Here is a 27,807-nt window from a genome sequence, read left to right on the forward strand (position 1 = left end):
CCCCAACTTCCAGCAAATATAATTAATCAAACTAATTTGTGACACATTTAATAAACTTGATATTGCCTTTGGTAATGCACTTGAGCAAAAAAATTAATTACTCTTTCCTATTGTGGCATGCAAATACGGAAATAATTTAATTAGGGCTAAGACCCGTTGAGAAGCCTTTTGTTGCACCAGTCTGCAGGTTTGGGTGGCGCTCGTTATGTAATGCACATTAATCCACTTGTATTTACTCTTTGTTGATTTACAGAAAGAACGGTGCACGCAAAGCTGAGTTAAGAAAATAAATAGGTTGCAAATAACATGTGGAGCATGACTGTTATATCCTGTGTATGACATAATCATCGTTGACGGTGTTGATGCATTTGAATTCTTTCTGTGAAACTGTACAAAACAAAGTGTGTGGGTGAGAGAAACCTTGCAGTTTTTCCTTCAACTCTCCCAGAAAACCACTTTATTTGACTTAAAAAGTCCTCAGTCAAAGACCAGAGACAATATTTGTCCGGCTCCACAAGCTGCTAAAAGGCTCAAACTTGACTCTGAACTGAATTTCATTCCCCTTGATGTCAGAGTAACTTGATGGTTAGATAACAAAGACTGTAAATTAAAATGGGCAAAGTGTCTTTGCTTCCTCCCAAAATCCAGAAATTGGGCCATGATGTCCTGGATACAAAAGCTGCTATCTTGAGACAATATGGGGATTGGAACCAGGAAGCAAATTCACAGGCACTCAACCAATCGCGACTCGGTCAAATAACCAAACCTACCAGAAGTCACTCGAGCAAACGTCAGTGTCATAAGAACCATCTTAAATGGCAGAAACCATCTTTGAGGCAAATGTATTGAACAATTATTTAATGTCCCATCAGTTAACATGAAGGAGGCTGGATTTATGAGCTTTACTGCAGCCAGATGCTTTCACTTGACATTTGAGAAGCTGTCATGTCGGCCATCTTTATGTAAAGCGTATGGTTCAGAATATTAGTGACCGGCTATGGGAGACATGCTAACGTGAGCTAACCTGTTGAAATTGATAATATGAATTTATTCTGCTAATGTTGCTATCGCTAGTTTGCTTTTTGCAGACTGCTGGTGCTCTAGTGTGACACCTAGTGGCAGTATGTATCCATATACACAAAACCTCTGTATAACCCTGACATGCAACCTTCAAGCGGTTATTTCAAGTGCTGCCTTGATAAAAGCAGAGTAGATATAGAAGTGTGTTCAAAATACTCCCTATCCGTCTCATTACCATCCGAGACCTCCTGATATTTTATCTTCGCTCAGCAGCGATTTCAGACGCCGCTCCGTGTTGTCTGACGACGGCTTCCACCGTTAATGATGGTGAGTGTAGGCGATAGAAGCCGACACACACCAACCAAAGGAACTGTGAGAATCTGATCACGCGTACTTTTACACTTACAAAGGTGCTTGTTTGCGCCGCAGTAATATTTTCAGATAACGTGTGTTTTCAGTGGAATATGATAACAGGCGAATACGGTGTTGATACTCAGGAGAACAACATAACAGCAACCCTCACAATTATCATATATTATTGTACAGAAAATATGACTGGACCCCCCCCAAAGCTCCCCTTTCAATGACAACATGACATTTGGTTTGTTACAGCTGACTCGATATGTGGATATTTTTGATGAAAGAGAATAAGCCAACAAACTCATCCCCCATATTTTTCCATTTATCACTTTAAAGCATAAAAAAAGCAGAGTTAATATTCAGTCCTTATAGAATTTTAACCTTGTTTGCAACCAGCTTCCCATTTTATTCAACATAATAAAGAAACACAGGTCATCAGCTCGTTATTAAAAGCTTTCCGAGCCGCGGAGTGTGTAAGTTTAATCTCCACTCTGTGATATTCACATGCTCACATTAGCATTTTCTACCTTAATGTGCAAAGTGTAGATATGCCACCAGGGAGGTCCGTCATTAGTCATCTAGCAGAGAGGATATTTCACTTGTGGAGTACTGCTTTGCTGAATGTGCCTGCAGGCATTGTGGCCAGTGTGACCCTGCAAAAAAGAAAAACATATTCCACAAACTTTTAGCCTTTAACTGGATGGATTAATGAAACACACTTGACAATTTAAAGGCTAATTTATGCTCTGTTAGATTTGTATATGGAAACCGATGGAGCCCTCGGTCCTTTGTGTGCACGTCTTCAGATAAGATTGAAACCGAGGGAAACAGAGAAGAAGAAGTCGTGGAGGGCAGCGTAGCTAATGGTTCAAGTGACAGCCGTAGGACACGAAGAAGAAATTCAAACAAAGGTGGACATTTTGAAGACTTTGCGAGTTGATATCTATATAATTATATTTGTCCGGGCTTAGGGGACATACCTTAAGGGGGGACGTACCTTTTGTAATGTACCATGTTTGTTGCTGTCAGAAACTCTCCACTCTGCGCTGCCCTCTAGTGGATGTATTGCTTAACAACCCTGCCAACGTAAAGGCCGTATGTCGGCAGTGATGCTGACTTTGTTTGAAACAGACGTATCTCTTATAAATGACCTTAATTGGGGAAATTCAGATTGTTAAACATTTTGAAAAGATGATATACAGTTTGACAGACCTTATAGATTTAATTAGCAGTCAAGGGGAAAAAGCTTGTGTTTACTCTTCTTCCATAATCTCATCACACATGCTTTGCATCTCCATTTTTCCATTACGTGTCTTTGGGACGAGTTTTGTCGTTTTTTTTTTTTAACTGTGTCCACATTTGAAATGTCATGTCCTTAGAAACATCAGCAAATACACTTCATTGTTCTTTACTTACAATTTCTGTTTCCAAAAATGGGTTTTCTGATGACATCTTGTTTTGAAAGAGCCAAACAAACTCAAGATGACAAACGCGAGCCCGTTCGTTTCAACAGCCAAACAATATTTGTCAAATAGAGGTAGAGAACAATCAGTTCCAGCTGAAATGTTGTTGTTTGTATGCTTTCATTTTAAGTTACTTGTATGGAATTTGTCAAAATTAATCAAAGTTGGCCCCGGGAAGGATGCTGTTTTCCTCCTGTTTCTATATTTTAGATTTAAGAAATCCACAAAAGGATAGATTGGCGCTTCAGACAACAACAGATATGTGCCTGGAGATTTATGGATGTTTAAAGTGAATGAGATCCACGCGCACATCACAAGGTGATGCGGCGCTGAACATTTTGCCTGAACTGACTCACCATGCAAAGTCATCACTGGGGAGTCGGCGGTGACAGCAGATGTCATGCATTTCTGATCCAGCATCTAAACTGTGTCTTCCAGCGAACATGCACTTGTGTCGCACACTTCTTTCAGAACTCTGGGTTTCATCTGTTTGACAGCAGGGAATTAATCTGATAGAAATCTTATTCTGTGGACTAATACGGAGCAGATTAGGAAAAGTGAGTTCATCCGCGCTGTGATGTGTGTGGGAGTGCAGGAAGGGGGGGGGGGGGGGCGGAGATGTTTAGAGTCTGTGTGTGTGTGCGTGTGTGTGCACTAGAGTAAAGCCTCACACAGAGCACAGTTGGGGTTGTATTATGCCTCACCAGCTCACTAGCACCCCCTACTGCTATGCCACTGAAGCCTAGTGGCAGGCTGATTTCATTGCTCTTCAGACTGACTTGCATCAATGTGTGTGTGTGTGTGTGTACATGTGGTCCAAGTATAGATGAGGGCCTAAAACCCTGCAGGGGTGCAGACATGGTCGCTGAGCTCGTTTGTCGAATGTAAACAGTTTTCTCTTCTACAATGTTCTACAACACTTCCCATTACCTTTGTGACTGTGCTAAAACATGAACGTGCACGTTTAAGCATCGATAGACTAGTTTGTGGCAAATACACTATTACACATCATTTGGTGCATTTTAGTGCATTGATCGAGTTGTTGAAGTCAATATTGTCCTGAGCTGTAAGTCACGTGAATGTCTGTGCATGTGTGTGTGCGTGTGTGCGCATATGAGCGTGTGTGTGTGCATTATGGCTAATGAGGGAGGGCCGGTGCACTGCCCAGGGGGCCCTTCCTGGAGCGCTACTCCAACTCAGACAGCGGGATGATTAATGGAATGTAAATGTTGATGGATTATTGAACAGGGAAATGATAAAGTTGGCCGATAAAAACCAGGCAAGGCACTCGGAGTCGATCTGCATGGGTGTATGTGGGGGGGGGCGGGCACGAGGGTGTTTATAAGGGCAGAGCCCGAGGTTGAAAAAGCCACGACCCTTTCACCTCCCTTTTTAAACGGCTAACCAGGAAAAGCTAAAGCTGGTGGAAGCCAAACATGGAGCAAAAAATCAATGAGATTTTTAAGTGGGTCATCGATACCCAGAGAAATAAAAATCACACTGATATGACGTAATTAAATCCTCTGTTGGATAATCACAGTAAATCACAATGTTTTGTGTTTCTCCTCCCATGTTTGTCGTAATTCACTTAAAGACGAGTATCAAGTGTCAAAAACCACGAGCGGGGAAACCTCTGCTCTTCGTCTTATTCAATAGCTGTCAGCTCCAGTAATTAATTTCCAGCAGAAGGGAGGCACTTATGGACTCGATACTAAATGAGGAAAAATTATATGCCAGATAATATGCAGCCGTATGAATAGCTATATATGCCCACAGATAACAAAGTACATTTTCATGGGCTAAAAGAAACTCAGTCATAATGGAAACGTATATCTCCGATCAAACCATTTCTGCTCAGGGTAATGAAATCTTTATTTAATCACATGTGTGTCAAGTTTAAGTGTCTCTGTATATGATGTGTATTTCAATGTGCCCGTCAGGAAAGAGCAGGAGATGTAATGACACATAGATTCAGGTTTTACAAACAGATGTGAGTGGATCATTAATCCTGCTCGGCGTCAAGACGCTAAATTAAGCGTCTGTTGTAAACCCGAAGGAGAAAAAAAGTTGAAACACCACAACATAAAAGAATAAACAGAGCAAGGTCCCACAACTTGTATCCTTGACTTTGAATTTCACACCCCCGTATCTGAGCATCTTATCTCCTCTCGGATGCTTTAAAGTTCAGCTCGGCGGATTTGAATCAACAGACAAACTTCGGGGGGAGAAAGAGGATTAGTCGATTGTTGCCCTTGCCGCACCCGAGCAGAATACAAGAAGCCAGAGTGCCGTTTTGACTAGACCTCCCCTATAGGAGCACACCCCCCATACCAAATGAAGCTCCTCTAAAGGCCACTTGCATAACTCTTCAGTGAAGAATGACCTTTTATTTTTCTACTGGTACGACACCGACTCACAGCCAGAGACCGAATAGTGTAATAAGTTTCATGGCTCACGGAGCGGCTCTGAGACGGTTTATTTATAGTAAACCATGATTCTGTCTCTTTTTGTTAAATGTTACAATTCTGGAGCAGACACGTTAAGTTGTTCTTTTTTTCCTTTACGGCGCACGAAGAACTTTTGGTTCTTTTTTTATGGTTTTTTTAAACAAACGTATCAATTTTAATGAACGTAGAACTTGTAGATGTATTAAATTCAACACACTATTCACAAAATAATCCGTGTGGAGAAAAGGCCCCTGTGACGCTTTAATGAATAAGTAGCATCACACAATTTAAAATATAGACTGTATATGAAGATGGATGATTTGACTGCTCCTCAAAACTGAAGCTAAAACACCTTGATCACCCCCTGGTGGCTGGCTGCAGTATGGGTCATAAACCCCATCTCCTCCATGTTAGTGGATCATTTTTCATTTTAACTATTATGTGGCATATGACATCACCAGTGCAAGATGTTTTGGCTTCATTTTTGTACAGTGGGAGAGAGTGGAGACGTGTAGTCCGTCTTTATAACCAGACAGTGAAACAGTGATTAAAAGTAAAACAATTGTAGCATACGAAGATAAACAGTGATCAGAAAACAAAGAGTGTAGAGTGTCCAAGACACTGCTGTCCAAGCAAATAACAAGAAGACACAGACACACAAAAGACATTTAATTTCCCCACTGATAAGACATGTTTCCCAGCATGCAGTGCCACCCTCGAAACATCCCCATGCCAGCCGGTGGCAGATGCTGCAGTCTCAGCCTTCCTGCGTGGTGACAGGCTCCGGTTCTCTGGCTAACAAGCCAGTTGTGGGAAAGCACAGTTATGGCATGAAGGCCTCCCCAGCGCTGTGCCATTACCCAGCTCCCAGGAGGGCTGAGGGAGATCATCATTTTCACATAACAAACCGTAGATTATTATTTTGCAGACAGCTTCCTCAAATGGAAAATTAGCTTCCGCCAACCGGGCGTCTTTCCGCCCCCATTCAGCGGCAACAATTTACCAAGCATAGGAAAGCTGCGTAAATGAAACTAATCACAGGAAAAGTGATCCCCACCTTCTGCTGGCAGGAGCCATCAAGCGGCTCGGAGACGGGCTGCTTATAGCCGTGTGCTCCTGAAAGGTTGGAATGCCTGCAAACAAAGACAGGCAACAAATTGCTGTTTGTGGTACAATTTACCAGTGTTTTTGTCCAATTCCTTTGGATGCACAAATGATTGTTTTCATTATGTCTTTTTTGTCGTGCTTGGATTTAGCAGCTGCTGTCGCATATAATTATTTGCACAATCTGATTTTCACACAACAAGATTTTTCCCCCATCAAATGTGATGCATATGTAACATTTTAAATGGAGAACTAGTTGCTGCTTAGCATGTTTTCTTTTTGTATGAGCCATGTTGCATCACCTGACCTGAACGCTACGCTCTGATTTGCCCAATAAATGTATCAGGTTGTGTTAAAGAAGAGAACAGTTTAGTTTTTTTTGTTGCTCATGTCAAAGTGCTCCATCATTTTCTCAAACTCTCCACAGCCATGCAAAATTAACCTTGAGCTCCCATTTTAGATGAGTGATCAATTGATTAGCCTGGTGATTCACAAGACAAATGATTCCTTTTCCCTGGATGATGAATGGACGAGAGGGAAGTGTCAGAGGTGTGTGGGACATAAAGAACAAAACATGACAGGTTGGGCAGTTAGCTGATCCTTGAATGTCAGGAGACCGAGACTTGTGGCGCTTTAAAAAAGGGGGACGGTATAATCAATGACGTCTGACGTGATGATAATTGCTAAAAGGTAGAAATAACAATACAGGTCATGGTTACATCTTTCCCCATAAGCCCAAGTCAGTTATTATAATTTGTATGTTGTTTAAAGAGGTTTTCAAATTATGATAAGCTAATAAACTACTGGTCAAACAGGAAGAGGAAAGCTTGTGAGCTTACGCTTTAATATTTGGCTCGAAAGTGATACCTCATATAGGAAAAGAACCCTAAATCGATATTATTTGACAGATTTTGTTCAACTGTACTACTCTATTGAGAGCACGATTTTTCTTTTCATTACTCACAATGAGTGTGTGATTACGCGACCTCTGTATAATCCATAGAACCCTTTTTTTTCCTTTCGTCCTCTGTGGGGTTTACAATAAATTCAATCGCACACGCGGATTGCTTTCATTGATTCTCACATTCGCCCCCGTCCCACAAGACCAACATGTATTCTGCATCACCTTATTCCCCTTTACACACCTCACTGCTCTCTAATAATGTGACCCTCTTGCGAGAAACAAGAGGTTACCCGAGCGGCCCGTTGGGATTAGACCAATTTAAGATATTCGCAGTAGCAGGGCTAACATATCATTATGCGTTGAAATCTCTGGACGAGCCACATACTAATTAATTGAATCAGAGCAATACACGGGTAGGGCCAGAGGCTACAGATGGAGGGAACTAGGCCTCGTGGAGAAGGATGGAAAAATCGCACGAAACACGGATGGAGGAGGAGATGAGAGGTGGGGGAAGAACCTCATGGGGATTGTGGCTTAAGGCAACCTCTTTTCTAGGCAACAGATCTTCAGTGCATGTAATTAGACGGGGCAGGGTGGGGGGCTTGGCAGCGTTTTTCGGTTAATATATCGCTGATATGTCTCGCTGTCCGTAATGTATGCGAAGGAGGGGGTGGGGGTTGTTCGAATAAAAGCTCACACCAGAACCCTCTAAATTAAGATTTATTTAAGCGAATAAAATTCATGGGACGGACCAAGCTGGCGCCGTGGGACCTGGAAAAAAACCGTGGGACGTATTAACGTCTTGGTGTGTGAGCATAACTTCATCTATTATGATGATGGAGATGGCTGTTGGCTCTGCTGGCGACAGGAAGTGGCGTGCCTGTTTTTTTTACCTCGCCGGTTGACAACCGAAGGCACGGATAGGGTGCGGATGGGAGGTGGGGCGGGTGGAGTGATGTCTCTGGTGTGGCCGAGTAGTTTGATGAATGATTGGTTTGTCTTGGTGAGATTATTTCATTCTTCTTGCAAATTGGATAGCGCGCGGATATTAGGATGAATGCTGTTGAGCCTCCAGCATCACAATGATGCCCGGTGATGTATGTTGGCCAAGGCGCATTCAAACAGGCGCCGGAGAGATACGGTGGAAATAGGGTGGAGGAAGCAGAAAATGAGGGATGCAGTTGAAAGATGCTGCACCTCCCCGTTGATGAGAAGCAGAGCAAGTGGGGAGGGAGAGAGGAGAAGAAACATGGGATTCTACACTGCTGCGATGAAAGAAAGCAGGAAAAGCTGTGGAATCATTCATGGCTGCGAGCGTGAGCGATGTGCGCGCTCACACAAACCCCCGGCGCCTTTCTTACGCACTCTTCTCGACGCGGCGCTCCAGTTGGTATTCAAGTCCATGAGGTAGAACAGGAGGGGGAGAAAAAAAAACAGGAGCTTCACTCCTCTCCCTTCCCGCTGTCCCTTTCTCTCTCTCCCTCATTGTGCCGATGATAGATGGAAATCTCCGACTGCTGTAAATTGAACATTGCTTCCAGCAGACCATTCACAACGCCCGTCCCCGTCCCCGCTGCTATCATTGACATCATACGGCGTAGTCTGCCGCTGACAGGCTCGGGCTTTAATGGAATAGTTTGAGACGTTCAAGTGTTGACAATGGCGCACAGGATGGGGGGGGGGGGGGTTAAAGCACCGCTGGAGCGCTGACAGAAATTATGTTGCACAACTTTGAATGGACACGGTTGACATCAATAAACTGCTGAAATTGCCCCGAATTGAACGGTTGCAGTCGATTATTTTATGGTATCTCTTTGAATTTCAAAATAAAACAATTGGGCCCAATTAAGTCTGTATGTATATTGACCTTGATGGCCCGAGTGTTCATCCGAGCTGTGCTTTCTTCTGCCGAACTAAAAGCAGAATACCCACACAGAGGATAGCGCAAAAAACAACAACAAAAACTCATCTCAGCAGTTGCCAGCCTTTCTCTCTCTGGACCCCCCCCCCCCCCCCCCACCCCTTTCCCTCTCTCTCCTCTCCCTCTCTTCTTTATCTTTCGCTGGGTGATGTCTCCAGTTCAAAGCACACACTGCACACGGACGGGGGACTTAATCTGCCGAGCATGCTACAAAGGCGACCTTGAGGGGAGGTTTGATTGAGGTGTTCAAAACCCGGGTGAAAAAGAGGATTGATAGAATCAAGCAAGTGAGATTACTTCACATTCTGTACCACACCCACCCCGCTGACCTGGGGATAGTGTTGCAAATGAAGCACCACCACAAGTTTGTGAAGAGGGCGGGGGGGGGGGAGTGAATGAGAAGGATGAAGGTTGAGGGTGGAGAGAGGAAGAGGAGCGGGAGGACAGGAGAGAAGGAGATGGCATCTGAGACAAGAGAAACTTCCTTTTTACTCCTGCAAACTTCTGCATGATCAAACCTCAGAATCATGCAGACAGTGAATATTGATGCCGGAGTTTGACTCTTTTTTTCCCCCCAAGCTTTGCACTGTACAAGTTTTTGATTAGATCCACAAAACCTTAAGCTCCAGTTGTGTGTATATATATATATATGTGTGTGTGTGCAAGAGAAAAGAAATAAATAAATAATCACTTCGACAGACGGGAATGAATGTCAAATATTTTAGAAAAAGACGTTTGAATTTGAAGAAACACACGTGAAAACCTTTGCGTGTTTGTTTGCTCCGAGCTTCCTCTCCTCAAGAGGGCAAAATTGCCGGTGCCTATTGATTCCTCTTGTCTGTCTTTGGAGCTATGCTAAGTGGAACGCAGCTTATTTGATACATACTCTTTGTGTTGTTACATAAATGCTCCTCTGTGTGCATTTCCTCTTTTCATCTTCTCCCGCTCTTTAAAAAAAAAGGGCGGGCGGGGGGGGGGACTCGAGACGCTCTCGGCACTACAGGCTCAGCCGCATTCATCAGTTGCGAGAGCCGCGCAATTATTCCCCTTCTTCACTCAGAAAAGTCAACCTGCCTGTACCGGCAACGCAGATGAATGACTGTTGTCTCCTCTGCCAGATTATTAGCCAGGAGATGTGTGTACACCGACGTCTCTGACGCCTCACGTCTCCCCCGCCGCCGCCACCCTATTCAATATGTTCCCCTTTGTGTTTCTCATCAGGAAAACAAAATGCTGTCGGGAGGGACGGGGGGAAAAGGCTGCAGACGCGAGCACAAAGCTTGATGAGAGGCTTGATGATGACAAGCGGGAAGGATCTGACATAGGTGCCCTCTAGAAAGCTGTATTCCTCGCTGCTGATGAGACGGAGGAAAAGTAGTTTACCACTCTTCACCCGTAGGTTGAGGAAGGAAGAAAACCACGCGGCGAGTGAATAGGAAATGAAATCAACTGGCATCACATGTCATTTGTAACCATCAGGCAAATGTGGAGTATTATTAAATGGATCGACGCAAGCGCACGACTAAAGCACTCCACGCTGCGATATATCATTCAGTCCTGAGGAAATACATTTCTGTTATCCATCCATCCCACTGTCCATAATTTAATGGTTTGGTGTGTGCTTCACCTCGTCCAATTCCCATTAGCGGTCTTTTACTATGTGTCCATGCTCTGTAGACCGTTAAGCGGTCAGCCAGGAGAAAGTCCAGGCTGGGGGACACATTAATTTTGGTTACCGTCTTGTCTTATGGCCTCGCAATGTCCGTGACCGGCAATAAAGGCCAGAAACCTATTATTTAAGGAGGAAAGGTGAAAAGGGAAGCAGAGCAAACGGGACAGGGCTTAGCTCAGCGATATGGACACAGTCTCGCATCACGGAACTGCTGTCATCAGGGGAAAAAGAAGATGTGTTTGAGGTCTCGGAGGGATGGGTTAAAGACCACGCTGAGGAAGACATAAGAGGGAGGAGAGCGGACGATTGTATGTGTTCAACCAACGAAAGCGGCAGTTACGAAAGCAAACTATCACCAGCAACCGGGAAAATGATGTGAAGCAAACAAGCCCAAGGAGGAACCATTATGCGTTTGCTCCTCCGCACAAGGAACTAAGTGGCCTGAAATGCGACACTTTGTCGACGACACAGAGCAACGCTGTCATGAGGAATTTACATGACTGTGTACAACGCGCATTAATCCACGAGCAGCCGCTATCCGAGGCCGACGCGCGGCCCTGAAGATGATTTCAAGATGTTGTGCCCGATGTGCTTCATGCTATCCGTCACGCTCCAATCTCCTCCGCCGCTCTCCACCCGGCTGCGAGGCACTGTATCTCTTTTTTATCCGCCACTCAGGAGATGAATCCCAGCGACAATCATCCCCACTCAAATGACACCCGAGCACGGAACTGACAGTCACATAGACGCACGGAACATGGAACACGGACCGCCGCTCGTCCCCCCTTCTTCTGAAATGTGCAGCAATTTCAAATCCGATTGTCACATCGGTTTCTGCCGGTCAAGGGAAAAAGGAGGGAAAGAAAAGCGACGAAAATGATGATTTCTCTCTCCTCGAGTCTGCCTGTCGTGAGCAATCTCCTCCGACATTCCACCTCATCAGCTTCTCTATTTAACAATGTTGTGCACGGTGGACATAGAAAAGCCTGCAGCGTGGTGAGGATATTGTGGCAGGTGCCTATTTATATGCTGATTATTAATGGCCGGTGGAGAGCGCGACCCTATAGGTGTGCCCGCAATCGTTATCCTCCTGCACTTAAAAGCACACGGCCATTAATTGACATCCAATTTTCCTATCTCGCCAATCTGTTTGTGCCACGCCGCTCATTCCTCACACTAAACGCTTGCGACGCATCACCCGCAGCCACGAGAGAGGGAATGTAAAGATATGCATGCGGGGACCTCGTCTGCGAGGATCACAAAGGGAGTAAATGGGGAGAGCACAAAGGGAAGCCATGACTCATCTGACGGCTGCCACAGAATGTCTCACTTTAAAAAAAAAAGGATCATATTTGATTGCGTCTCCAGTGTCTTGGGGGAGTTTAAAAGAGACATGTTCGGCACTGGGTCAGTGATCAGAGAGCCGGCCCGGCTATGCGATCTGGCATTGCTATGACTGGCCTGTCAGAGAGAAACAGGTCAGGCTCCGCGGAGGCAGAGATGCGTTGTCTCTTTGTCAGAGATATCACATGAGCACAGGAGATGTTGCGTGAGTGAGAAGTCGGACTTGGAGCTTGGTCGGCAGAACAAAATGCACATTATACACTGATTTGTGTCAGATCTCCTGCATTTGGATAGTTGCACATCTCTATATATACCCAACCTGCATCTGTGTGCTCTGATTTCAGTCTTATCTGTTGAAATCTCCCTCTTTACTGTCTAACCTGGTTACTGTCTTCTCTCCACTGTTCAGTTTCAGTCATATTGCTCAGAAATATAAAGAAAAATACAAAAGTGCTGCTTTTTTCAAGTGCAGTACATCACTGTTTTTGAGGCGTGCAGTGCAGTGGCCATTCTCAACCTTGCCTGTTTGGAAATGGGCTGTTTGTTTGGCCTGTGGCGATGCTGGTTGCAGCTGTTCTTCCTGAAACTGTCCCAGTGACCTGCAGTAATCGAGCTGCAGCGAGTAAAGACCTGCTGCAGAAGCCTGGAGCTGCACCGCGGCTGCTGCACAAAGAGCCGCTCTGCTGTTTATTCAAAGTTCAGTGAAGATCGACTCTGTTGTCATCATCGACTTTGCGTTGATGATTTCCAGCTGCTGCTACAAAGCGCTGGTTGACTGTTTGTTTACAATCGTGTGTCCTACCAAATTCGATACTGCACTTCCTTGGGCCCGCAACACACACCAAGTGTGAAGCCGATATTATGAACGGTTCTTGAAATGTACATTCCACATGCAGAAAGAGATTTCTGAAATTAGTAGATAAAAATGTGGTTTCTTGAATATATATATATATATATAAAAATAGCTTGTTTCCATCCATGAAAAGCATCTTAAACAGCATCTTAAAATAAGAATAGCCTCAGTGCTCGTGGTACCAGATTTTAAGCTCGACGTAGGGCGGCGGACAGATGATCCGAAGTGGACCAGTGAGTGGGCTTTTCTCCTCATTTTGAGCCAGAGTGTGTGTTTGTATCCTTCATTAGGATCAATGAGCAATGTGCCGCTGCACCGTGGGTGAAAGGCCTCTCGTTAGTGATTGCGATGGAGGTGCTGCTGAGGCGGTGGGCGTCCACCAGAACACAGTTCCAGGCAGATGATGCCGCCGCGCTGTGTGTGCAGCATCTGAGACGAAGGCTCGAGGAGCCAAATACCGAATAAATGTGGGAAGTTTTCTCAGCATTTTAGATATTCTGCTGCGATATAAGGGGGATGATGTCTATCGGCGATTTACAGCAATGCTTGTTTTTTCAAGATTCATTTTAACTCGGTAAAAGACGTTGTACATGTTCCAGTTTCCAGTTGTACATAACAAAGTACAGCCACTTTGTTCACACCTGTGAAGTGTCAAATTACACAGAACGGATCCCTGCGATGTCACAGCCCAATATTCACCTTGCTCCTAATGAGCACTTGTAGACGTTGTTGCTGTCATTTCTTTCGAATGCAAATTACCTGCTTTCCTGCACAATTCAGCTATAACTGTCATCTTGAAAGGCAGGACACACATTGTACATTCTCCAGCTCAGGGTTAGTCGTTCCAGTTCACAGCAATTTATTTGTTTTCATTTTGACGATGAGGCTTCTGTCGGTGGCAAACGGGTTTACAGCCTTTATCAGCTTTTACAGCAGACCCTGAAATGTAGTGTAACTCCGTGTCAGCTGGTCCCGTGTGTGACATCAAATTTTAAAGAATTTATCAGCGTTAATCTCAGGATTATATGTGTATTATAAGAGTGATGTACTGTTTAAAAGCAAAATCTAAAGTAAAGAGAGGATTGTGGGGTAGATTATATTTAGTGGTGCTGAAGAAATTTTGAGGATTTGTATTAAAATATATAAATTTGACCTCAAAACCTAAAACCCATTGTTGTGTTTGTGGTTCGTTGGAAACCCTGTGTCCTATTTAACATCTCAAAATAAACCTGACACCGTTCTATGAGCTTAATATTTAATGACTTCTTCTAATATTGTGAGAGATGCTCGTAAACATGATTTTCAACAAATGACAAGTCAGCTCCAGAAAATGACTCGTTAGTTTAGAGCTGCAGCGAGCGGTTATTTTCATCATCGGTTAATCTGCTGATTATTTTCTTAAATAGAAGATTAATCACTTGTGTGAAGGAATTTCCTCCTTTGAGTCAGTTATTCTGCCACATCCTGGATTAGAGATGAACTGTGAACTATTGCGACTGGTGCCAAGTGTGGAGATACGTACTGAAATAGAAGGAAGCTCAGGAAACGCTTTCCTCCTCGAAGGAAGGATCCAGATCTGCTCCAAGATGCGATGGGCTCTTCTGTGGATTATTCCCCACATCTCCACAAAATGTCACGGAAATCAATTCAGTAATTTTTGCATAATCCTGCAACATATCAAACAAACAGAGGAAGACACAAGAGAATTCAGATTAGTTTAAAAAGAATGGACTCATAAACTTGATCATTAAAATGTCAGAAAATGCCCCAAGAACCAAAGTTGACATCTTCAAATTCCTCAAAAACCCATAAGTAAAATTTCAATTCTCAATCAAAGTGGTAAACAAGCAAGAAAATTATATCTGCTTATGCTTTAATACAAAGAATTCATGTGATGTTCGTGTATAATTAATGTTGACAGTATATTGTAGTCAAAATAAGTCCTTTTGAATTTCTGCTTTTAAGAGATGTAGCAGTTCATATGAGTTAATCCTCTTATAATATAATATAATAAAATATATATGATATAACCCAAACTACATTTCAATTATTTCTTTGTCTGAGACTCTTTTCATCAACTTGTATATAAAATGTGTTCATGCTTAGTCAATTTAACAAATGTTAATATTCCTTTATTCAACACAATAACATTATTTAAGCTAATGTCTGTATTCATGTCGATGTCACGGTAAATCAATAACTACATTTTATACTTTAATACTTTAAGAAAAAGGAAAATATTTAAAGAAACTGCTCTGAAATCTAAAGCCATGTGGGTATTTGTAACACTATCATAAACTAACCTCCTGACTGTAAAACCAACACTAATGGTTTGCAATGTCTTGACACAAACATGCACAAGACAGAAGAGCTGAATTTACCGAAACCATAGAATCCTCGCCGCTTCGTCAAAATTTGCCGTAATGTGTGACAGTGGCACTATGCACGGGTACCTAAGTGAATTAATATCATCTGTCACGACCACCTACATGCTCCCCCTGGTCCCACCCACCCAAGGAAGTGCAGCAGCTCCCCAGGCAAACACATTCCCTTCTTTCCACTCCTCAACTTCATCTGTCACAGATACTGTAGCTTCACCTGATGCGCACACACACACACACACACACGTGCTGTACACACACACAATGGCTGTCTAAATGGCACACTCGCGCCCATTAAATCTGTCACAGTTCCAAGCGCATGCACACACACTGACAAGCATGGCGATATCAGACCGTATATATATTCCTCATGGCTGCCATCAAGGAGGAGGAAAAATAACTTTCCTAAACTCGCCCAGCACGTTTACAAAGAGGGGGATTAATCAGCTAAAGAACAGGCGGCTGGGAGGAGCAACGGGAAGAGAAACCTCTGACAAGTTCATAAATCTGGAGTACAGATGAGGAGCGTGTAGCAACGGAGATGTGTGTGTCTGTGTGTGTCTGTGTGTGTGTGAGAGAGACATATGCTGCCTTCAAATGGGGTCGTGTTCACCATGTTCACTAGAACAGTCCCTACGACGCCCCGCCCCCGTCAAGTCAAGTCAGTTTATTTATATAGCACGTTTAAGACAACATAATGTGTAATGTAAAAACAATTTAAAATGACAAATGCAGGCGCTTTTAGGAAGTAGTAGGCACAAGTAGGAACCGTCAGCTACCAAGAAAAAACGACATTTTCCGAAAGCTCCAAGTCGATAAGTCTTTTCAGGATTAACAAAAGTTATTAGTTGCATAACGTTTTGCCCCACTTTTACAGCATCAAAAAGCAAATTAAAACCAAACTTACTGGACACATGAATTTTTAGTTTATGTCTCATTCACTAACATGGATGAGGCTGATTTATTACCTATTTTGCAGCCAGCCACCAGCTGGGGATCAAGATGCTTTACCTTATGTCACGTTGTCCATCTTTATGTACAGTCTGTGATCCCTTCCTCTAACATGCAGGAGGTGGAGGTTATAACCTATACCACAGCCAGCCACCAGGGGGCAAGCCAGATGTTTTGGGCTTCATTTCCGTGTGGTGAAAATGTTCATATTCAGTACATATGTAGGCAGAGGAACTCTAAAACTGAAGCGGAGGCACTTAAGTCAATACACTTTGTTGCTTCCCACCCCCTGAGGCAGTCGTGTTGTTTTTGCCAGGTGTGCACAGAAACACTGGGGATGACGAACAGGTGGTTTGTACTGGGTGAGCGTGTTATCAGTGTAATATGAAGTTTTCCAGCTCTGTTATGTGTCACAGCCGGGCTCTCCGGGGCGTCCCTCGCACTCATTATTGTTTGTGCATACCTCGCCAGTTTTTCTGTGTGAATTCACTATCTCCTGTCACAGCTGGAGAAGCAGCAGCAATGCATAGGTTACGGCTAATGAGCTGCGGGAACATTGTGTCGCATGGTGGTAACATAAGTGGGTAAAAAGGCCAGTTGTACTTTCATAAAACTTTTGCTTTTACAACAGATTGACCACAGAAACTTCTTGTATTCACGACACTACGCTGTGATTCACATCCAGGGTATGGTTGCGTCACTTTGCTGTTCCGAGTTTTTCCATTATGTTTTGCAGTCAGTGTTTGTAGTTCACTAGATGACACAAGTTGGACTTTGGAAGCACTTTGATATGTTAATTCTGTTTTGAAGCCCCGCTGCCACCGTGCTGCTACATTCCAGCAGTGGCGTCTTTAAATAGAGTTGTTATTTAACAAACTCAACCCCACTAAAGTTAATGGAGGGAGATGAATAGCACTGTAGAAGGTAAAGCAAAGTGAGCTGAATTGCTTTCAGGTAGAAGTTCAGTTTGGGTAAAAGAAATCCAGCAGAGTGCTCATATCTGATCTCCACGTGAGGGAAATCTATAATTTATCATATGTGAAAAAGTGTGTCCGGAAAAACTATTTTAAAAAACTCTTCTGAATCACATTTATATTAAATCTGTTAAATTATACTGAGGAAACGTTCTTGTTCATCCTTTTCAGTAGTTTATCTCAAATATACTGGATGCAGGAAATCGTTGGATGGATAGAAGTTATTCTGGATTTAAAAAATCGTTTTGGGCGAACTTCATAAAGCAAGAATATAGCACGAAAAAAAATGGTTTCCCTCCAAAAAAATTACTTAATTTGTCAAAACACAAATCAAAAATTCAGTTTCTTTAACTTAATCAATTTGTGTGTCACCGAGTAATTTTTCATATTTAAATAAGCAATTAAGTTAAACTTATTTACTTCAAGTTAAATAACCTTATTTAATTGATGTGATACCAATTGACTTTGACTTTCATTTTTAAGTTTGAAATAAAATAACTTGTTAACTTTAATTTGGATAAACTTCACCCGGTGTTACCAATTAAAGTTCCTTCATGTTTAAGTTAGTAATTGTGTTAAAATAACTTGTTATCTTTAAGTTAAACTTAGTAGTAAAAGTAGTAGATAGTAATTTATCATATGCAAGTTGGCAAGTTAGTAACTTGTCATTTTTAAGTTGGAGAAACTTAATTAACTTGTGTGTTAACTTTTCATTCCCACACTCAAGCTCAAACTGTCGGAAGCGTCAAGTTATTCTGAGACTGTCTCTCACATCCAGATTATCCATCCATCCATCTCTTAAGCCTCTTATCCTGCTCAGGGTCACGGGAGGCAGGACCCTGTAAAGGCACCGGGTGAAAGATGGCGTACAGTGTGAACATGTCGCCGGGCCGTCATGGGGCTAACACCCACAGACAGACAACCATTTACACTCACGTTCACACCTTCGGGCGATCTGGAAGTTTCCGCTTCACCTCCGCTGCTTGTGTTTGGACTGAGGAGTGAAACCCACAGGGATATGAGGGAAGCAGGCTAATCTCACGAGGAAACGCCTTTCAAGGCAACAGATTAGTAACATAGAACTAAAGTCCTGTGGCACAATAGCAAAATAGAGAGTAAATGCTGTTGGAGCCCTTTTGACCATTATTCCCTCTGCTCTCAATGGGTATTTGAAAGTAGAGTAGAAAATACTCAATGCCCTAAGTGCGCACAACAGATGACATATGACAAAATTATATTTCACATTATATTAAACCTACAAAAATCCTGTTTTACCTGCAGAAAATTATTCTTTTTCTATGACTTCAGGCTACTTGTATCATGCAGGTTTCTTAAGGATTTTACTGTGGGATGTGAATCTTTCTGGCAAATGTATATTTATGTGTGTAATTGAAATAACTCAGCACCATGTTTGTTTTTCTATTTGCAGAGCTTGATTTATATGCACAGCACAATGTTGCTGGCATATACAGGTTCATCCAGGGTAACACCTTGTTGCCTGTAAACAACATATATGGCGTCTTCGCCCGGTGGAGGGTTGAGGACCTAAATGTCAACTAAATAAAGCTGACACTGTTATGACACAGCTGTAAATTTCTGCTAAACTCGTCCTCACCGGATCCCATTTGCTCTCAAGCTCCGTCGTCTGTATCGTTGCCAGAAGACGTTGTTGTCATTTTGAACCCGTGGCTGTGTAATCCATCAATGGGGGGGTGCGGTGTCGCTGCCATTTGAAGATACGACTGCTTTTGTTCCTCTGAGGCCACACCTTTGTCGGCCGACAATAAGTTGGGAGATAAGACCTGAAACAATGCGGTCAGGAGGAACACGGCCTCTGGTTTCTGGGGCGGGGGGGGGGGGGATTGACAGCTGTGCTTCAGACAAACCACAGGGTTTTACTCAGATAGCCGAGACATCTTCATATCAACAGCTTGTGACCTTTGTGAATGCCAAAGCGAGAGGGCTTTGTTCAAATCAGAGTGACAGCGGGAGTAAAGTGATGACGGGCATGAAAACCCCTTGTCTCACCTCTTTCGGCGGTCTTCAACTCTTTCAAGTGCACGTTTAACCTCCTGGGGTTAAGAGGAGAGGTTCTGCAGCGCCCAATTAGAGTGCTGTATATTAGCTGTTAGCCTATCACTGACAGGGAGTGGAGTTTCTTTTCACAGCGCATGGACACCAGCGTCTGTTCTTCTCGACGTCTTTCAAGGAGACATATCCGTCTGTTTTATTCTTCCAGTTTCGCATTCGTCGCATGTTAGAAACGTCAAACGCTAGTTAGCTGTGGATTTTCCTGGAAATGTTCCTGCTGTATTGGGATATGCGGAGGCTGCAGCACCCCTTACTGGCAAGGGGCTGTAACTGCACGACGAAAAAGTTAACTCAAAGAATTTCATTTATTTGGTTCAAACTAACACAGAAGACTCAAATTCTGCTGCTGCAAAACTTTATATGATGTTATTATATAGACGTTCTCTCAGCTCCCCCCAACTCACACCAACTTCCAGACGTTTGCGTTCCCACGTTCAGCCCCTCTGGAAAAGCTCCAGGAAAATGTCCGCACAGTTTCCTCATCCACAGGTGGACAAAACAAATATAAAAGTCTCCATTCAAATTCATGTGGAGTATCGTGTGGGAGAATAGCCCGTCCTAATCTCTCTGCTGCATTTTCTCTCTTTCCATCCATCTTTTTCACTTCCAATCTCACAGTCTCACATGTCCTCTTTCTTTCTCTCTTTTATTTTTTATTTTGTATTACTGCTTCCTCCTCTCTCTGTCTGTTTGGGTTTCTCCCTCTTTCTCCCTAGTATCACTCATTTTCTTCCCCCCAGATCATCTCGCCCCGTCTCCCAATGTTCCCTCCTGTCTGACATCACTCTTTCTTTCTTTCTTTTCTTTTTTTTTTTGTTCCACGGGCCGTCTCTGTCATCCTGTGCGAGCGGCGGCGGTGGCTCATTGCCATGCCGGGGAGCAGGTGCGAGGTCCAGGGAGATGGGCTTGGAGAGACGAGGCGCTCTCTGACAGAACAGGAACAGGATCGGTTGACGGAGAATTAACCCAGCAGGCCTCTCTCTCTCTCTCTCTCTCTCTCTCTCTCTCTCTCTCTCTCTCCTCCTCCCCTCCTCTCTTTCACGCTCCCTCTCTCCATCTGGTAGGACAAAAGCTTCCAGACTGTGGCACGCTCAAGGTGCGAGTGTAAAGACAGTGGTTTCACGACGAGGATTTTTCGAGCATCGGGTGCGATCTCGTTTTTTTTTTGTGTTTTGTCGCCCATTCCTCACGTTTGTTTCCATCTTTTCTCACTCGTCCGATGACGTGCGAAAACACGGAACACATGACGAAGCAGCTGAGGGATTAAAATCTAATAAATATATGTGTAATCTTATTTTGTCCGTCCCAGGATTATTAATATCGCGCCTTTAAAGTAACCATCGCATGAACAGATCGCTTTCATATTTCCCCGTATCCCTCCTCTCACCTGGTTGCCGAGCGATTCCGCAGCGAGGGGGTTAACCAGAGCTGTCAGTATCATGTGTTATTAATTTGTCCCGCTGTCAGAGGAAACACACGTATGTCTGTATTTATTTTGGCGCCCTCTCAGGCTCCATTAGAGGGTCAGGTTATTGCTTTTTGATTCTATTTATTCCCTCCCGCCTTTCATTTCCGCTATCTTCCCAGAGCAATATTACCTGGAAATGCGCTTCCCCTCCACCGTTGTCAAGAAATTTGACTGATTGATCTTCAAATAAATATATAACCGTTTACACTTTATTGCTTCGGCGCGATGAAATGCTGTAACTGTGGCGGGTGGGAGAGATCAGCTCAGAAATTGACTGTTAATCCTCCTACTGTAATATACAGTCAGTGGTTTTTATTGGCATGTAAGCAGCACAACTTCGCTGCTCTTAGACATGGAGAATATTTAATACAGCACGTTCAGTAACTCACTGTACGGCCACCAATTTTAAGAAAACATCACCTATTAATGACTCTTCTCTACCGGAGCTCCAGTTCCGCTGCATTTCAGCATTTAACCATCATCCTGCCACAGTTTCTCTTCAGGTCCATGCAATAGAGAGTGCAAGAGTGAAACCGAGCGCTCGCTAGGAGACAGGAGAGCTGAACCCTGGAGCTCCATCAGAACACCAGACGTAGAACATGCAGCAGACTGATTCTTGTTCTTCTGGAGGCCAGATAGTCGGTGATTGATTTTTATTAGTGGAGATGATCGGGTCAATTTGGGACCCAGAGGAGTTTGACGTTAACATAAACATTTACACGGACATCAATCTTTCTAAATGAGACATTATTTTGATTATGATGACGAGGGGTGGGACAAAATATCGATACGGCAATATATCGTCTTCCTGACTCGTAAAAATAAGATTATCAATGTGCAGGCGCCAAATATTGATATTTTATTGTGTATTTTTTACACTAATTCATTTTCAAAGTTGTATATTTCTGTACAATATAATTTGAAGACTGAAAAACCACTTTATGGCTTTTTTACACTTGAGTAATGGCGCATTCGGACATTGACATTACTCTGTATTCTCCTAATGTTTTCATTTCCCTTATAAGTACACTTTATACTTTATTTTCACTTTATCTGTCCCATCTATGTTATATATAATGATACTATAATCTTAAAGCAAGCTGGTACAAGACTTGGCTTCAGGATCAATAGTCTTATCAACTGGATTAACTCATTTTAACTATATTATATATTGGCCGGTTTAGTAGTCACACACGTTTTATATTCTTTTCTAACTTTTGCGTAGTGGGCGCAGTTTCCTGGAAGCTGACCATCCCTTCATCCACGTGACTGGCTCTCATTGGATCCCCGATAACAATGCAGCCTTATTCTCCAGCATTTATCAGCTTGCTTTTTCTTACACATATCGTGCGTCACCCTGATGAAGGCCCCGCGCTGACATGCCGCGGTGGAATAAAAAGGATTTTTCCAGTCAACTACTGCTGAGACAGACAGACACGATGGTGTTCTTGATCTTCTCAACATGAAAGAGCTGATTTAAGCACAATGACAGAGAAGACACGTTAAAGAAAAACAGGGAAAGAACGAGAAGTGGAACAGAAACGATGATGTTTCGTAGCCGAGGAGATGGGAACAGCTGAAAACACTGGATTTAATATTCTTTCTAAGTGTTTAAGCTCACTTGCTGCAGTGTTAGAGGCTTTTCGTGCTGTTCTTAAGGGCTGGTAACGACTTCCAGTTTATTTCTTTATTCATCTTCTAAAAATAATTCCTGCACAAAGAACAACACTTTGTTTTTACTCATACTCAAGTTTAATATTACTATGTTTGTTTAACATCATCTTCAATATGTGAAATATGACTTACTATATTTATTCCTTACTTCGATTATTACACACCATCTGTCACATTCTTACTTATTTTACCTTTTTTCATCTATTATTTCTATTCAGCCATGTCTCTGCATTTATTCCATATACACTTTAAATTATATTCTTTAGACTTAATACACTATTGTTTTACTCTCTGTGCTGTTTTAAATATTGTGCATCGTAATCGTAGAGCAAGCTGGCAAAACAACTTCCTTTGCAATTAATAAAGTCTCATCTTACATCACTGTAATTAACCAACTACACGATCGTTTCAAAAATAATAAATACAAACTAGATTTTTTTCAAATGACGTCAAGTAACGATGGTGGATTTATTCGTCACAAGAGAAAAACTACATACGGGCTCTGCGGAAAACAGGGATATGAGATGTTTTTCTGTTTACGCTGATCATTAGAGGCTGTGGCTCCCACACTGGCTGGTGCTTCTTATAATCTTGCAGGATCTCACAAGCAAGGCGCCCAGCAGACAGTGCAAGAAGCACAGTGGAGGAGGAGGAGGAGGAGGAGGAAGTAGGGGAGACGCAGTTAATAACAACTCTCAATATAATCCTGTCCCCAACCGATGCCTTTGGATAGAAGCCAGATAAGAAGGGACAGGAGTGAAATCAGCGGGGGGGTTCGGGAGGGGAGGGGACTCTGGGATGAATCACACTGTGTGGGTATAAATGTGGAAGCCCGTAAATAACAGCACAGTGCCCGAGTTAAACAGGCCGCGATAAGACGAGGGGAAAGAAAAAAAACTGGGCTTCACGCCTTTGTGTGTGGTCACGCAGGAGGAAGTGACACGTGCGGCATCGGGGGGGGGAGTTGATTTATGTTTTTTTGATTCTAACGACAGCAGGAAGTCACGTCAGGTTGTGCTGTCACCCGCCTTTGTTTTTATTTTTCCACTCTGCCAACATGCACGGGGTCGCAAAGTTTTTTTTCCAACCCAAAGAGTCGACGAGCATAAGAAAGAGGGAAAAGCCCGAGTGACAGTAAAGCCTGCCGACTGTTAAAAGTGACTGATTGACATTGTGGGCTTTACTGGAGGCATAAATCCAAAGCCACAGGGAGGAATACATACTGTAAACAGCAGTAAATAAACAACCAAAGACTCATCCTCGCACCCGCTGCCTCGTCTCTGCACATTACTCCCTGGCAAGTGAGATTATCCCCCTTAGCTTTCTGCTAAACACAACCCAGCCGCAGAGCTGCAGCGAGCAGCCCAGGCTTGTTTCACCTTCCCGGTGTTTCTTTGGCGGTATTGACAAGATTGGACGGGGGGGGATTGTTGACTTGATTGCACTCTCGACAGCGGTATGGCAGGAAAGAGGACGCAATCATTTGTAATTTACTTAATTTACAGACGCCAGTTGCGAGCACGCATTTGAGAAGAGCGCCATTTCGTTAAAAACAAGGATTCGGGTCATTAAATGTGGAGTGTGCATGTGTGGAAATTGTTTTTCCAACCAGTTGCATGTGGCTCGGCTGCAGAGCCCCCTTCTCTCTCTCCCCCCCGGATGCACTTGTTCATCCCCTTGCTCTTTGTGTGATGCATATGAGCTGCTCCTCTAGAGAATCCGCTCTGTGGTCGCAGGGGAGGCGGAGTCACTCCTCAACCACCGCCACGATGATGATGATGATGTGCATCTGTCCCAGTGTCTGTGTGAGCCAACGCACACGATTCATCTGAATCATAACGACAGTAATGCACAATCGATGACTTCACTCTTGAGTGGCACAGACGTAAACAGTCATAAACCACCGAGGTAACCGTCACAATAAATCACAAACAAACATGTTTGCGCTCGCTGGAGACTCGGAATGAAAGAGGCAGCTTGGGGAGCAGAATCAAACCAAATGTGCGTCTCCGTGTTCATATCGAGAATTGTTTGTTTGTGTGTTTGTTTGCCGCAGGCCTCTCTGGATGTCTGCGTGTTTGCATTATCGACTTACATGTGAGTTCATCAATGATTAACAGCTTCAGCAGCCTTGCCACAGGCGGCCATCGCTGCCACTCTAAATATGAGGAGCAGTATGGCCTCATGCGACTGTGCACAGGGATCAGGTGGTTGCAGATGTTAACGGAGACAAACTCATATTCTGGTTCATCTTTAATTAGTGTTATTACTTTGAAAAGGTTTATATGCTCTAAAGTTCAGGAACATCACTTTCCTCTTTCCAACACTTGTAGGAAATGTCTGTGCTATTAGCTTATTGTCGTAAATAACTTAATCATAATATACGACAAAGATGTCTACATCAAGCAGCAGCTGCCACTTTTTTAGAGAAAGTTCGAGTGCATTGTGTGAAGGGTTAAAGTTTTCAGAGAGAAGCTTTCTTTCCCAAACACTGAGGACTTTTAACTTTTACATACACGACAAAGAGAAACTGACAAAAACATTGTATCTCTCCTTCCAAAGCCTCGTCCAATATGGTGGCAGGCCACCTTCACCGCCATAAAAAAGTTTTCCCACAAATACATATTGTGTAATTACGACGGACACGCTTTTCCGGGAAGCTATCGCACAGTATCAGCCAGACACTTTGTGAGAAAGCATTAGTGTTTGATAAATAATTCATGAATTTGCTCAGGTTCTGTGGATTCCGTCAATAAATCAGCAGCGGACTTACATAACGTTAACTGTCGGCAGCTTTCTCTTCCACCTTTTATGGAAGTTCAGTCACTGAGGGTAATGGGAGATAACAGATAGAGGCGGCAGGCAAACGAGAAAAGAACTCACACCATCTGACGGAGGAAAGTATTATTTTTTTTTTGTGCTGTTATCTCTAATTTTCCGGCGCTGGAAAGGTATCAGAGAGATTTAATTAAATTAAATAATGGTCCAGTCGTGTTCAAGGTCGGCCGCACTGGCTCGGACATAACTGCAGAGGCAGTACAGTGGAGGTGAGGACCTGGCACACGCACACAGACGCCTGTAGCAATATCACTGAATGGTTTCAAATATGGTTTTAACACCACACGAGGCGACTAAACCACCGACACAGATTCCACTTGGTGCACGAGTTCAAATTGGCACAACTTGGAGACAAATATTTCATTACACCCAAGATCTAAAGTTGTTATGCATGTTTGTCTTTTAAATTCCATAGGGGTTTGGTTACAACATGGAGAAGGGATGAGTTTTGATCTCTTCACAGAATAACTACACTTGCAGTTGAGAAAGATATAAATAAAGTAGCGTGGCACTTATAAAGATGGACGACGCATCTCCACTTCCTCCCACTATCCAGCGATGAAGCCAAAACATCCCGGAAAAGAACGATGTGTGCGGATTTGTAGTCAATCGGGATTGAGCCGTGGTATCAGCTGTCAATCGTGATGTTTCACCCCATTTAGTTATGAATTCAAATCAAACTGACTAGAGAAATGAGCACTTGAACAAACATCAGTTCAATAAAAGTGGCAGAAACCATCTTTCAGATTTTTTTTACCCTCTAGTTTACTTATTTTGATCTTCAAATTTCACACACCCATAAATATCAGTGCCTTGAACATGACTATTATTTTCATCAAGATCCTGGGAAACTGGTGAACATGTAAGAATAACTCAAATCGAATGGGTTCTTTCTCGGCCCGTGTCCCATCCATCCAAGTTTTGTGGAAATCCATTCATGTGTTTTGCGTCCTACAAAAGTCTTCTGTTTTTGTGTTGTTCACCGTTTCCCGTAGATCCAGACGCTTTTATCTGAGTCTGAAAATAGAGTTGTCGAGCAGAGGGAGCCACTGGTTTCCGGAAGTTAGTTGTTTTTGTCTCCCTGCGCTGAATCCCCTCTTTCTTTTAATGATACTCTCATTGTTGCGTAATATGGACACATGGGAGTTTCAGGGATAGATAAATCCAACAATCTCGCAGGTTTCTGTTATAGCCTCCTAATTTGAGCTATTTTATCTTCGTCTCAGAGAAACTGTGCCAGTGACTGTTGCTGGAGTCTCTGTGACAAAATGCAGCTTTTTCCTAGCAGCGCGGATTGAGTCATTCTTTCCCATCAGAGTTTTCTACCTGGTACAATTTCCAGGTGAAACTGAGCTCAGCGATGTCGACGTTGAACAACACACTGAAAACTCAGCTCTGGACTGAATGCTGTAGAAATCTTTCTTTATCACCCCTGCGAACTCAGACGTTAAGTAATCCATTCAAATACCCTCTTGAAAACTCGGTATATGCACCGTGCTCATCTACATCTGAGTTCTTTTTGCATATTGGTGTAAATTAGTCTCGAGACAATCCTCGTCTCTGTTTGTCTTGTGCGGTGAAAACACACAAGCGTGGGTGGACGTCAGGTAATTGGCTGGAAAAATAGTACAAATGAACAGAAGTAAAAAAAACTTTCTCTTTTTTAAAAAACAGCAGTCAGGATCTTCTAAACGTCCAATTTAAGTTATTTTTGTTGTTTTTCTCTTTCTCGTGTCTTCTGTGGATTCGACGATACGTTTATGTTCTTTAACCGAAATGAAACGTGTGGTATCAGCAGACCACACGGTGCCGGCTGTGCTGGAAGTTCATTAGAGGAAGTCAAAAAAACACCACCCACCGCAAACTTTATCAGAATCCAGACCAAATGACTGTTTTATTCAGAAAGATAATTCCCCAAAAATATTTTTCCACTACCGACTTATTAATGACTAATGAGCTGGTTCAGCAGTTGTTGGCCTCTGGCGTTTCTCCCCTCCGTCTGACATGCATCATCAGGAGGTCACCGAGGGATGTTATTTTGGAACAGTCTGCACTTTGCTCGTGGCTAATTAGACTGTCGCCATAATCATTAAGCAAACATGAAAGATTGTCTCTTACCAGATAAAGAGAAACAACATTTTCTAAATTTCTCTTCAACCGAGCAAGTGTTCTTTCCTCAAGTTGCCTGTTATCAGCATGTCGCTCACTAGTGATGGTTAATATATTGTCTTTATATACGTTTAGTCCACGTTGATGGAGTTCAATGCCTCTAATAATTCAAATAGCTCTGAAACGCAGCTCTTATTGGTGCTATACACTCACAGGAAACACTTGAGACACCG

General features: G+C 43.1%; 1 long non-coding RNA gene across 1 annotated transcript in view; it reads left to right on the plus strand.

The window, feature by feature from the left end:
• Positions 1-22,666, plus strand: part of LOC117779280 — a 55,755-nt gene extending 33,089 nt beyond the window's left edge. The window contains exon 4 of the long non-coding RNA XR_004616974.1: positions 21,457-22,666. This is a non-coding gene — a long non-coding RNA (uncharacterized LOC117779280). The remainder of the gene's footprint in view (positions 1-21,456) is intronic.
• The last annotated feature ends 5,141 nt before the right edge of the window (positions 22,667-27,807 follow it).

Source organism: Hippoglossus hippoglossus, chromosome 18 (assembly GCF_009819705.1).
Source record: "Hippoglossus hippoglossus isolate fHipHip1 chromosome 18, fHipHip1.pri, whole genome shotgun sequence".
NCBI classification, from domain to species: Eukaryota; Metazoa; Chordata; class Actinopteri; order Pleuronectiformes; family Pleuronectidae; genus Hippoglossus; species Hippoglossus hippoglossus.